This window comes from Artemia sp. Qi Xiang Cuo, chromosome 2 (assembly GCF_049724085.1).
Source record: "Artemia sp. Qi Xiang Cuo chromosome 2, ASM4972408v1, whole genome shotgun sequence".
NCBI classification, from domain to species: Eukaryota; Metazoa; Arthropoda; class Branchiopoda; order Anostraca; family Artemiidae; genus Artemia; species Artemia sp. Qi Xiang Cuo.
Window position 1 is genome coordinate 30,015,921 of NC_142795.1, and position 13,362 is coordinate 30,029,282.

Sequence of the window (13,362 nt, forward strand, 5' to 3'; positions counted from 1 at the left end):
ATTTGTAAACTCGAGTTCGGCTACCAAATTTCTGCTTAATTCACTTAGTTTAAAGTATCAAACGATATTTTAGCCAGGCTGAAAATTGGGAAATTTTGGTGACAAGATTTGAACTTGTTCGTTGGCAATTGTGGTGAAAATTACCCAAATTTGGCTTAATAATACTGGTACTGATGTAGCGGTCATTTAGATTGAAGATTATTCATTGTCTTTCGGATAATACCAATTCTATGTAATGTCAATTCTACTTTTATTTTTCCTATATCCATAGTATGGGTTGGTTTGAACATATCAAGCACTTTTTTATATATAAAAATACAGCTTGTTGTAATTGCAAAAGGAAGTGTCTGGCCAGATAAATTGTTGTCATTCACAAGGAAGTGTCTGGCCAGATAAATTGGTGCGCTCAAACAAAAACCAGTATTTATGTTCTTTTAAAATTTACTTTGATATTTGATTTATGGGCTTCAACTGAGCCCAATGATCGACATAAAATAAAAGAGAAATAAAAGATGCAACGAGGACCAAAAACTAAATATTAAACGGGTATTCTCTTAGTTCTAAAATTGTATCAGCGTAAAAACACAATTTTTTTATTTCAGTTTTTGTTTTTCGAAATGAAAACATACAAAATAAAGTTCATTTTATTTTTTATATGCACAGTACTGGTTTGATTGAACATTTCAAATACTTTTTTTTTTGTAAAAACATAGTAAGTTTGTAATTTCACAAGTTAGTAAATACATGTTACTCCACAACAGCGGCTGTTGTTCAAAACGTGTTATGGAAGCCGGTTATGTGGGTAACGAGCATGGTTCCCAATATTTGACGAAAACGTTCCACAATTGCCTTGAATTTCCATAATCAAGGTATCAAAAAGTTAATGTATAAAAGCTCTGTCGAGACGGTAAATTCCAATGGTTTATAACCAGTATTTTTTTTTCACAAACATGACGCAAAGAGGATGTTTTTTTCTTCTTAATTTTAAAAGTTCTTTCAGAACCAGATTCTAGACATAAGTCTGTACTTGTCATCTTATAATTCCTGTTTTATTTGGCTAACAAAGTTTTTATCACAAGACATTTCTACTGATTAGTTAATCATGCTAGTGATTGTAATTAAGTGGTAGCTGTAAAAAGTACCTGAATTTAATTTGCTCGAAATTAAAACTGTTGTTCTATTCTTTGTTATTTCTCTATAAATGTTGACAGTCGAAAGGATCATTCACGTGGAAAAGACTTTATATTTACTCCACTATTTCCGCACTAAAAAGGCTTTTTCTTTTTGTCAGGCTTGAAGCACTTGGTCGATCTTTCCGGTTAAAATAAAAAAAACAAGTTTTTTAAACTGAAAGTAAGGAGCGACATTAAAACTTAAAACGAACAGAAATTATTCCGTACATGAAAGGGGCTGTCCCCTCCTCAACGCCTCGCTCTTTATTCCGTATATGAAAGGGGCTGTCCCCTCCTCAACGCCTCGCTCTTTACGCTAAAGTTTGACTGTCTCACAATTTTTTTTTAAAACAATAAAAAACTTTAGCGTAAAGAGCGAGGCGTTGAGGAGGGACAGCCCCTTTCATATACGGAATAAAGAGCGAGGCGTTGAGGAGGGGACAGCCCCTTTCATGTACGGAATAATTTCTGTTCGTTTTAAGTTTTAATGTCGCTCCTTACTTTCAGTTTAAAAAACTTGTTTTTTTATTTAATTTCTGATCGTTTTTTAGTTAATGCAGCTTTTATTTGCATAAAAATTTTACTTTTCTTTTGCTAAATGAATGTCTTTACAAATTAACTTACGTAACTAACTTCTATATTCGTATATTTTTCTTCTGGCAAAAATTCAAAGTTGCAGATTTTTGCAGATATGAGCTTGAAACCTATATAATAGGGTTTTCTGATACGCTAAATCTGAAGTTGTGATTTTCATTAAAATTCTTCCACTTGTAGGGGATGTTTCCCCCCTCTTTAAAAAATCGAGTAAATTTCCTCAGGCTTGTTGCCTTTGATGAGTAATACTAAACTTAATAAAATTTATATATTTATAATCATCATTATAAACACATTCTTTTTATACATTTATTAACATCAAAATTACGTTTTTAAAAGTTTCGATTACTATTGTGCCGTGTCGCTTGTTTTTTTATTGTTTTTTTTTTTATTACGTATATGTTATTACGTATATGAGGGGGTTCTGCCCTTAGTCAATACCAAGCTCTTTACGTTAAAAGTTAAAAAAAAATTTGATTCACAAACCTCTGAATCACAAAGGCCGTTTAATTAGAATAGATAGCTCTTTTGAAAGCACTAAAAAAAATCTGTAGCTTAAAGAGCGAGGTATTGACTTGGAGGAGAACCCCCTCACATACGTGATAATTTCTGTTCGTTTTAAGTTCTAATATTCCTTCTTACATTTCAGTTGAAAAAACTTGGTTTTTTTTATTTAATTTCTGATCGTTTTTTAAATAATGCTTGGAAATCCGGCGCCCCCTTCATAGAAATGTCCCTTACCCCAAAGAAACATCCTCCACGGAAATATTCTCCAGAGTAACTCCCTCCTCTAGCCCCCCTCCAGAAAAAATCCTTCCTGAAAATGGTTGTATACTTCCCAATAACCAATAAATAATGCTGGCAAGTCCGGCGCCCCCTTCATGGCGATTTCCCTTCCCCCATGAAAACTTCCTTCATGAACAGATCCTCCAACATAACCCTCGACCCACCCTTCCCTCCCACTACCAGAAAAAAAACCTCCTGAAAACTTCTGTATACTTCCGAATAACCAATACTATATGTTAACATTGGGTAAAGTTCATATCTTTTAGCCCTCCCTCTGGGTACTTCGGGGGATTAAGTCATCCCAAAAGACATATTTATCATATTTTCGACCATGCTGAACAAAATGGCTATCTCAAAATTTTGATCGGGTGACTTTGGTAAAAAAATAAGCGTGGGAGGGGGCCTAGTTGGCCTCCATTTTTTTTGGTCACTTAAAAAGGGCACTAGAACTTTTAATTTCCGTTCCAATGAGTCCTCCCAAGATATTCTAGGACCACTGGGTCGATACGATCACCCCTGGGGAAAAAAAAAAAAACAAAAAAACAAACAAAAAAACAAATAAAAACCCATACCGTTTCGTAAAACTGGCAAAAAATGCAAAAAAAACAAATTTTTTATATTGTTGCTTTTAAACACAACAGTAGGGTTATCTGATACGCTGAATACGATGGTGTGATTTTCATTAAGGTTCTAAAACTTTTAGGGGGTCTTTCCCCCTTTTTTTGAAAATCAGCCAAATTTTCTCAGGCGCGTAACTTTTGATGGGTAGCTCTAAACTTGATGAAAGTTATATATTTGAAATCAGCATTGAAATCTGATTCTTTTGATATATCTATTGGCATCAAAAACCCGTTTTCTAGAGTTTCGGTTACCATTGAGCCGGGTCGCTCCTTACTTACAGTTCGTTACCACGAACTGTTTGATATGGAGGTTATTCCCAAAAAGCATAAAGTATCTAGATTATTACGCAATAATTTTACGTATAATTATGTTAAGCATTACTTGATTTGGAGTCATAGTACTCTGAGTTGAAAAATGTAGTACGAGGAGCAGGCCTTGGAGGCATTTTTCTCTGTAAGGAATAAGTGCATGGCTCAAATACAGGCGGATATTCCAATCTCGATCTTTGGTATTTATCCTGTTTAGCCTATCCATCTGAAAGAGAAAACCAAATTTAAAATAAATAAAGACATGATTTGGGAGTGGCAACATATATATGTATATAATAGGGAAAGGACTGTTAGTTTGAAACATTCACATTGTTCTCTGAGGTCAATTACTCCATTTGTACAGAAAGTTACTTTCTCTTGTCTCAACAGCCGACAGTAAACAACTAGTGAACAATTGAATCGTTTGAAGACCATTTTAAACACCTTTGGGCTGAGCTTAGCCCCCGTGATGATAATTTTCATTAAAATTATGGGAATTGTGAATGTAGTTTTAAATGTGCCATGAAATCGGAAATTAACGCACAACTGGGAAAAAAAGAAGTGTAAAAATAAGTTGAACCTCGTTCTTTTGAGGAATCAAATGTTGTTATGTCCAAAACTTAAGTTTCGACATTCGCCACTACACAAGTAAAAATGATCCTACTTCTCATGCAGACGTTGTGCGAACTATTTTTTATAGATTACTCCAATCTCAGGATCAGCTTGAAAAGTAGAATATGTGGAAGAATTAAAGAATTGCAAATGTTTAAGCAAGTTTCTTTGTTGAGGCTTTTTTGGAATAAAAAAAAATAAAAAAAACATTAATTTATCAATGGTTTTAACGTTTTCTTCTCAACCTAGTGAGGTACCTTTTCGTGATGCTCCTGAGAGCAGTATGTACAAAGAAATACTTACTACCTATAACATATAGGTTATTGGCCCCATCACATTTTTTTCTTAAGGAAGATCATAGCTTTTTGTGACCTTAACACTTGACTCTATTTATATGTTCATTGCAATGACACTAATTATTTACCTAGTAAGACTTTTCTAAGTTGATTTTTAAAAAAAAAAAGAAAAAAAAGCGGCAGTCTTTTTCCTAAGTATGGAACTTACTCGAAGTTGAAGTTATTATCCATGTGCTTAATAAGTACAGAAGGAAGAAAATTCAAGCTCTGAAACAAATTTTGAATATTAAAACAGAAAGCATGTTTTTACATATAGTTTATATATATACAAAAAAAAATCACACATGGGACTTTGATTGCCTTTCACTTTTTATTCTCTCATTATGGTCATGCAAGAAGTCAATTTTACCATCGTCTGAAAGCAGGATAGCTTCGATAGCCATTACGCCCTCGAAATCCACCTCTTCTTTCAAAGTCATTGCGATAGTTAAATTTATTGCTGCCCGTTTCGGTGACATTCTTTGCAATTTCCTGCAAATCAGGACTTATCTCCTGATTCGCTTCAGACAGGACTCTGATTAAGTCTTTTGCTTTGCTTCTATCCTTTTCTGTGAAGAATGTGTAAGCGGTACCAGTTTGGTTAGACCTTCCTGTTCTTCCTATTCTGTGTATATAATCTTCATTACTCCGGGGGTAGTCGTAGTTAATCACAATATCTACGCCGTCCACGTCAAGACCACGGGCCGCAACATTTGTTGCCACCAATATATTTCTCCTACCGCTCCTAAATGCATTGAGAGCCCTATCTCGTTCCTCTTGTATTTTGTCCCCATGGATGGCACCGACATTATACCCGGCTCTGTAAATTGTTTTGGCAATGAATTCTACCTTTTTTTTAGTTTCCACGAAAATTATCGTTTTTTTCTGCTGCTCTTTTGAGAGAAATAAATGCAGCTTGCTGGCTTTCTCATCTTCCTTACAGATATCGACGATCTGCTTAATATTATGGCTGGCCGAGAGATTCGTTGAGCCAACGTTCAACATAATATGTTCGCCGACAAAATCTTTGGCTAAGCGTCTAACTTCCTTCGGCCAAGTTGCAGACCATAGAAGAATTTGACAGTCCTGTCTGACTTGTTGAAAAATTTTTCTAATTTGAGGTTCAAAACCCATATCAAGCATTCTATCTGCTTCGTCCAGGACGAGATAAGTACACCGCCTGAGGTTTGTTTTTCTTGCTGCTAAGAAGTCATTTATTCTTCCAGGTGTAGCTACGCAGAGCTCAGCTCCTTGTTCTAAATCTCTCAACTGAGGCCACTTAGAAGAACCTCCAAAGACACAAGCACTTCTAATGCGAGATGGTACTCCAAATGTATCAGCCACACCCTTGATCTGCTGAGCTAATTCTCTAGTTGGGGCCAAAATCAAAACTATGGGTCCATTTCCCCTCGCCTCTTTTTCCTTTTGTTTAATATGAACAATAGATGGTAGTACATACGCCAACGTTTTTCCTGATCCTGTTGACGCCACACCCACCATATTTTTACCAGATAAAGCGATGGGCCATCCCTGAGCTTGAATTGGAGTTGGGCTACCAAACCCTTGTAGTGCCAACTGATTCTGTATATAATCAGGAAATCCAGCTTCTTTAAATGTCGTAATCGGACGAGGCACATCTCTTCCTTCAAGTAAAATTTCATTGGAAGCACGGTAACGCTCTATCTCTTCATTAGATCTTTTCACGATATCAGGATACGGAGCGTACACACGTTTTTGATATGATTCTAAGCTACCCTCTCTCTGTCTTGACTTGAAAGAAGTTACGCCGGAATTTTCAGAATATTCAAACCGTCTATTACGCGACTCATTAGATCGGGGGTAGTATCCTTTTGCACTATCACCTTGTCTTCTGCTGTAGCTTTGATCAAAATATTTTGTTGACATTTTATTATACAATATGTTTGGATAAATGTTTTAAAATACAATGGGATATTGCAGTTCTCCAAAATCCGAACAGAAACAACCAAAACGTTGCACAAGAATCATTCTACCATTCCATTACCAGCAAATGAAGCATGAGGGCCCCCCATGGTGGTAAGATTGTTTTGCACTTTGTTGATTTTACAAAGGAACTATTTTAGACTGAATTCTAAGGGTTTTCCCCCAAAAAGACTTCCTGAAAATATATGACGTAATAATGTGATGCCTCTAAGCAAACTGGTTCATCAAAAGAGCTTCGGGGAAAAGAAATTTCATCCTAGATTCTTCAAACAAAAAAAGAAAAGGTGAAACAGCAACATACAAGAAAGAAATGTAATATTATTAAAAAGAAAAGAATATTACGTAATAAAATGATACCTATGAAGTAACATTATTTATAAAAAATAATAACATGGTGCCTCTGAGACACCTGGTTCGTCAATAGAATTTCGGCTGGAAGAGAATTTATCCCAGATTTTTTCAATATGAAAATGAAAAGGTAAAACAGCAAAAAATATAAACAAGAAAAGATAAAATAGTGTAATGTTATTAAAAATGAAAGAATATTACGTAATAATGGGATGCCTATGGCGTAATATTATTAAAAAAAACGTAATAACGTCCTGACTCTTTGCAAACTGGTTGATCAAAAGCATTTCTTGTGGTGTAATTTTATCCCAAATATTTTAAATAAGAAGAAGGGAACGGCAACAAAATATGAAAGAAAAATATTGACATCATATTATCACACACAAAAAAACATACAAGAAATAATAGCGTGATATTCCCGAACTAACTTGGTCCATCAAAGAATTTAAGGCGGAGGAAATTTTATCCCAGATTTTTAAAATAATTCTAAAAGCGGAAACAGCAACAAATATACGAAAAACAAACAAAAAGAAATACATGTTGTACTCAAAAGAGTTAAAAAAAAATACAAGGACGTGTCTCTTTTAATTTTGTTAAAAGTCATTAAAGGCTGTAAATCTCTATAGAGCCCTTTTACCATGAAATAGGCACCATTCTAAGAATAAGCTATATAAATTAAACATTGTTTTTGAGAAGACTATACTTAATAAAGAAACTATTTAAAAAAATAATCTTTGAACTACCTGATGTAAGGCTTGTGGCAAAGGCCTCAGCTCCTGACTGTTACAATCAGAGAAAAGTGGCATTATATTACGGAGATAAGATACCATAAGTGATTTAAAAAAAAAAAAGTCAGGTAAAAACCAAAGCCAGGTAAACTTTGACTTTACTCTCTAACTAATTTCACGCCGGTTCCACAATTGTTTTTTGAAGATAGAAACGACCATTTGTGCTTTCTGCAATCGCTGATGAATATCGGCGTCTGAAGGCCCTGCAGTATAAATCTGGAGCCAAGGTATGTGAAACTGTTGACCTGTAACAACCGTACTTGATTTACAGGTAGCGAAAGAGGATCAATATGATTTATTGCCATAAATTTTTCTTCCATGTACTACTTTTAAGCCAATGCAATCTTCCAAGGTCACCACATCGTCGAGCAAAGTTTGGGTTTTCTCTGGGTCTGAGAGGATTCCGACATCACCAGCGTAGTAAAGGTCTTCAAGTTAAATGTTGTGTTCAATCTGAATTCCTGGATGAGAAGATAGTACGTTCTCAAGTACCTAATCAATACAGTAGTTAAACAGATTTGGAGACAAGCGCACCCCTGTTATACTCCAAACTCAACCAGGAATTCTTCAGTCTCTTCTACGTAAACTTGAACTTGGCTTATTGACCCCTTGTAGTATGCTTTAAGCAGTTTAAAAAACTTCAGGGGTATTCTGTCATTTTCTAGAGTTTTCCCAAGTCTTTGGCGAGGGATCGAGACGAAGAAGGCAGCGAAATCCAGAAATACCAGAATCAGGGGCCAATTTTACCTTTCAAACTGCTGGATAATGAGACAGAGCGGTAATGAGACAAAAAAGCGGTATGTAAAACAAAAAAGCGAAAAAAATTGTCATTATAAAAAAGAATAAGAAAAAAAAAATCAAATATGGATAAAAGAGAAAAAGATATGTACCTCCTGCAAACTTTGTTTTGGTAGGTGGCTTTTTTTTCTCAAAGTACCAAGGACAGTGAAAAAGAGACCCGGTCGTTCGAATTGGTTAATTGGGAAAATAAACAAAAGCTTTCCACTAAAGAAGAGACTTCTAAACCCAAAATATAAGAATTTGTCCAATACCTAAATAATTTGCAAAAATATTACAACTACAATTGGCTAATGATTAAAAAAAACCAACGATTCATATATGTGCTTGGGACAGGGACACACGCTGGGAAGAGGGCCCTGAGCACAGCCTCCTTCAATATTCTATTTTTCTTTAACTCATGGGTACTTCTTATTCAAATTATAAATACAATTTGTCAGTGAAATATATTTTTTGGCGGCCAACGTTGCACCCCGCCCCCGCGGAAAATACCCCCTCTCAGATAATACCCCCGAGGAAAATATCCCCTGAAAATACCCCCCGTGGAAAATAAGGCTCTCCAAATTTGAGAATTTTATTTGAGTTTCCTTTTTTCTAATATCCGTAGGGGGAAGGAATTTAGGTAAATGTGTATTATGCGCCACTCACTCAAGTTTACGCTGTGTAAAATTCGAGAACACATCAGTTTTTTCGTTAGTTTCTTAATTACTTTAGAAATAAATTTGGGCAATAGATTTGCACCCTAGGGGGGGGGGGGTATAGCGAGTCTGCATGCAAAATGTGTTTGGTACAATTATTCTGCATATTAGATAGATAGACAAATAAGTGTATTTTAAAGCCAAATATACGGCCATGAATACAGTAAAATAACATAAATGAAAGGCATAAATAACATAAACTTTGATCAGTGATCAAACAGTTCGTGGTAACGAACTGTAAGTAAGGAGCAACCCGGCTCGATAGTAACCGAAACTCTAAAAACGGGATTTTGATGCCAGTAGATACATCAATAGAATTGAATCTTTACGCTGATTTCAAATATATAATTTTCATCAAGTTTGGTCTTGCCCATCAAAAGTTATGAGTCTGAAAAATTTGCCTTATTTTTGAAAAAAAGGGAATAACACCCCCTAAAAGTGATAGAATCTTAATGAAAATCAAAACACAAGATTCAGCGTAACAGAAAACCCTACTGTAGATGTTTCATGCTCCTATCTGCAAAAATGTGGAATTTTGATTCTTTGGCAGAAGAAAGATCAGGGATGCGTGTATATTTGTTGTTGTTTTTTTCAGGGGTCAATCCAGTAGTCCTAGAATATTGTGAGAGGGCTCATTCAAGCGGAAATTAAAAGTTTCAGTGCCCTTTTTAAGTGAAAAAAAAATTGAAGGGCAATTTAGCCCCCTCCCAAGCTTATTTTTTCCCGAAGTCACCCAATCAAAATTTTGAGATAGCCATTTTGTTCTGCATAGTCGAAAATCAAATAAATATGTCTTCGAGGATGACTAAATCCCCCACAGTTCCTGGGAGCAGGGCTGCAAGTTATAAACTTTGCCAATTGTTTACATATAGTATTTATTATTGGGAAGTACAGACGCCAGGAGGGATTTTTTCTAGTGGGGGGACTGAGGAGGGGGTTAATTGGGAGGATCTTTCCATGGAGGATGTTTTCTTGGGGGAAGGGACATTTCTATGAAGGGGGCGCTAGATTTCCTAGCATTATTTAAAAAAACGATCATAAATTAAATAAAAAGTAATTTTTTTCAACTGAAAGTAAGGAGCAACATTAGAACTTAAAAAGAACAGAACAGAAATAACAATAAATAACCTATTCAAACTGAAAATAGCAAAAATTAGCAAGAGTAGAGCTGACAACCCCAACACCTCCTCAACACCAGAAGATAATTTCCACTTTAGTGAAAACAAAATACATTTTAAATGTTTTTATTTTTTTTTTACTTTAATAAATAAAGAAGTATTAAGACTATAAGAAATGCATAGCAGAATATGTATATAAAACTGCAATACATGTTTTTTTTGTTTTTTTTTTTTTTTTTTTTTTTTTTTTTTAAGCAAAGTACAAGTTATTTTTTGGTCTGAATAAGACTTGGGCGTTGTCAACCATAATCCCTTTCATTTTTGCTCGTTTTGAATTTGATTAGGCTATCTATTCTAGTTTCTGTTAGTTTTGTATTTTATTTATTTGTTAATGGTAATTTGCGGTAGTTTTACACTTGGAAGATAAGAAAAATAAACTCGTAGAATTTGACAACGCTTTTGTCCGTAAAAACTTAAACAATTTAGAATATGTTGGTTCCGAAAGCCAACTATCCTTTCAAAGGATAGCCAAACCTTCTTAAACTTTTTAGTGCCAAATGATTTAGCTTAATTTTTATGATTTTTCGCCTATTTTTTTTTTTATTTATTACCCGCTACGGCCAAAAATTGCAAAAGTTCGTATGGAAGTCTTTTCAACACAAATGGATTTGCATTTTTTTTCTAAGTTTTGATGGTAGTTCTGGTGTGTGAATTCCTCTTTCTCCCTTTCCTTGGCACTTCTCAACGAAACTAAAAAAAAAACTCAAATAAAATACTCAAATTTGGAAAACCTTATTTTCCACAGGGGGGGGGGGATATTTTCCCCGAATTTTTTTTTCGAAGGAGGGGGTATTTTCCGCGGGGGTTACTTTTCATGGGGGGGACATTTCCGGGGGGTTAAACACCTCCATTCACTGTGTTCATTTCTGTTATTTTACTGTGTTCATGGCCGTAGGCTATATTTGGCTTTAAATACACTTATTTATCTATCTATATAATATGCAGAATAATTGTATCAAACACATTTTGCATACTCACCCGCACTACTTCACCCCCCCCTCCCCCTCTAATGTGCAAATCTATAGCCCAAATGCATTTCTAAAGTAACGAAAAAACTAACAAAAAAAAAGTGTGTTCTCGAATTTTACTCAGCGTAAACTTGAGTGAGTGGCGTATAATACACAGGTACCAAAATTCCTTCCCCATACGGAAATAAAAAAAATTAAAACTCAAATAAAATTCTCAAATTTGGAAATCCTTATTTTCGAAGGGGAGGGGGTACTTTCAGGGGGTGCACGGGGGTATTTTCCGGGTGGGGGGGTAAACGCCTAGAACCATATTTCTTATATATATTTTCACTGTCTAATTAAAGAACTTATCCCCATTTGAACTTTTCTTTAAGAATATAATCAGCGCAGCCTCTACCAGGACGGACACCAGCTTGGTTGTCACGGTTTCTTTTTTCCCTTGCCCCTTGAAGCGGTTAAGGAGAATAAGCCCAAAGATTTTTACCGCAATGTTAGTTAGACTTATTCCCAGGTAATTTTTTTAATCAATTTTGTTAGCTTTCTTGTAAAATGGGAGGATGAATGATGTCTTCCAATTCTTTGGGGAAGTGTTTATTCTCCATACTTCTTCAAGGATGCCACGGAACTGTTCCGCAGTGATCTTGGGGCGCTGTTTGTATATTTCCAAGGGGACACCTTGCCCTGGGACTTTGTTGTTATTCAGGGCCTTAATCGCTTTGAGCATTCCCGCTCTTGTTGGGGCAGCCAGTTCGACATTATAATGTTCTTTTTGAACACTAGGAGAGAAACCACCAGGAGCTGATGGTGGAGATGGGTTAAGTAGTGTTTGCATGTGATCTTTCCATCTGATCAAACGCTCCTTTTGACAGCTAATGGCTTTTTCTGATCTGTTTCTGACAACTTCAGACACAGCAGCTTTCTTACCATTCGATTCCTTGAGAATCTGGTAGAGGTTGCAGGTTTCATGAGCATGTGGTACTTTTTCTAATGACAAAGCAGTCCCTTCTCACATTTCACGGCGGTCTTGGCGAGCTGAGCGCTTGACTTGTCTGCGCAACTCTTTCGGGACATATTTTTCCTTTGTTCTCCAACTATTGACAAGGTTCTGGTGGTAATTCAGTGCTGTCGTTTCAATTTCGTTTGGCCTAGGATCTTTTCGGTGTTCCCTCTCATCAATGCTTTGAAGGTCTCCCATTATTGCTCAGGGTCGTGGTTTTTCTCCTCATTCAAGGTTCTTAAGCTCCATGTTTAGTGCTTGCCGAACTTTTTATTTTGCAGCTTACAAACGTTGATTCGGGCTTTTAGTTTATTCTTTCTCTGAGATGCAAGACACAGCAGCATTTTTGCAAGGATTAGCTTGTGGTTGGACCCCTTTTTGAGTCTATGTCTGCAGCGTTGTAAGAGCGCAAGTCCATAAGTGAACTTCCCCAGCGGTGGCGAACGAGAATGAAATCAATTTGGGCCTTAGTAATACCGTCATTGGAGTGCCACGTCAATAGATGGTTTGGCTTGTATTGAAATATGGCGTTGGTGACAACAAGATGATTCATCAAGGCATAGTTTACCAGTCTCTGCCCATTTTCACATCGGTGCCATAGATTGAACTTTCCAAGGATTTGGGCGGGGGTCTGATCAGACGGACCAACTTTCGCGTTGAAGTCTCCAGCAGCAATCAGGTAATTGTTACAAAAACAAGGCACTTGTTGCAATTTCCTTTAGAATTCATCCCTAGCGGCAATAGTGGCATCAAAAGTAGGGGCAAATGGAGAGTGAATGGGCACATTTGCAGGGCTTCCTTTAAGCCTATTCAGTCGAGTCGGGGAGAAACAGGTTCCCACTCGAGAAGTGCGTTACTGGTTCTTTGGTTCATAATGAAACCAATGGCATGGTTTCTCGAGTTATCGTCTACTCCAGAGCAGAAAAGTGGAACTGTTGTAACTTATCAGCCGCTGTAATTACTGTAGAGCCAGAACCGGAGATTCTGGTCTCAGAAATGCAGAATATGTCAATCCTCTACTTCTTCATCTCATGGACCAAGAGAGCTTGCGTAGCTTTTCGTTTAACAGATCTAACATTCCAACAACCAATACTTATTCTTCATTTTGTTTGTTTTACGATTGTTGTTGCTTTTCCCAAACATATGGCTTGCTGATTTTTCGACTTTGTGTGGACTTTAGCCTTAGGAATGAATGCA

General features: G+C 36.2%; 1 pseudogene; it reads right to left on the bottom strand.

The window, feature by feature from the left end:
- Nucleotides 1-4,794: 4,794 nt before the first annotated feature.
- Nucleotides 4,795-6,333, bottom strand: LOC148955119 (ATP-dependent RNA helicase p62 pseudogene; annotated as a pseudogene).
- Between the last annotated feature and the right edge of the window lie 7,029 nt (nucleotides 6,334-13,362).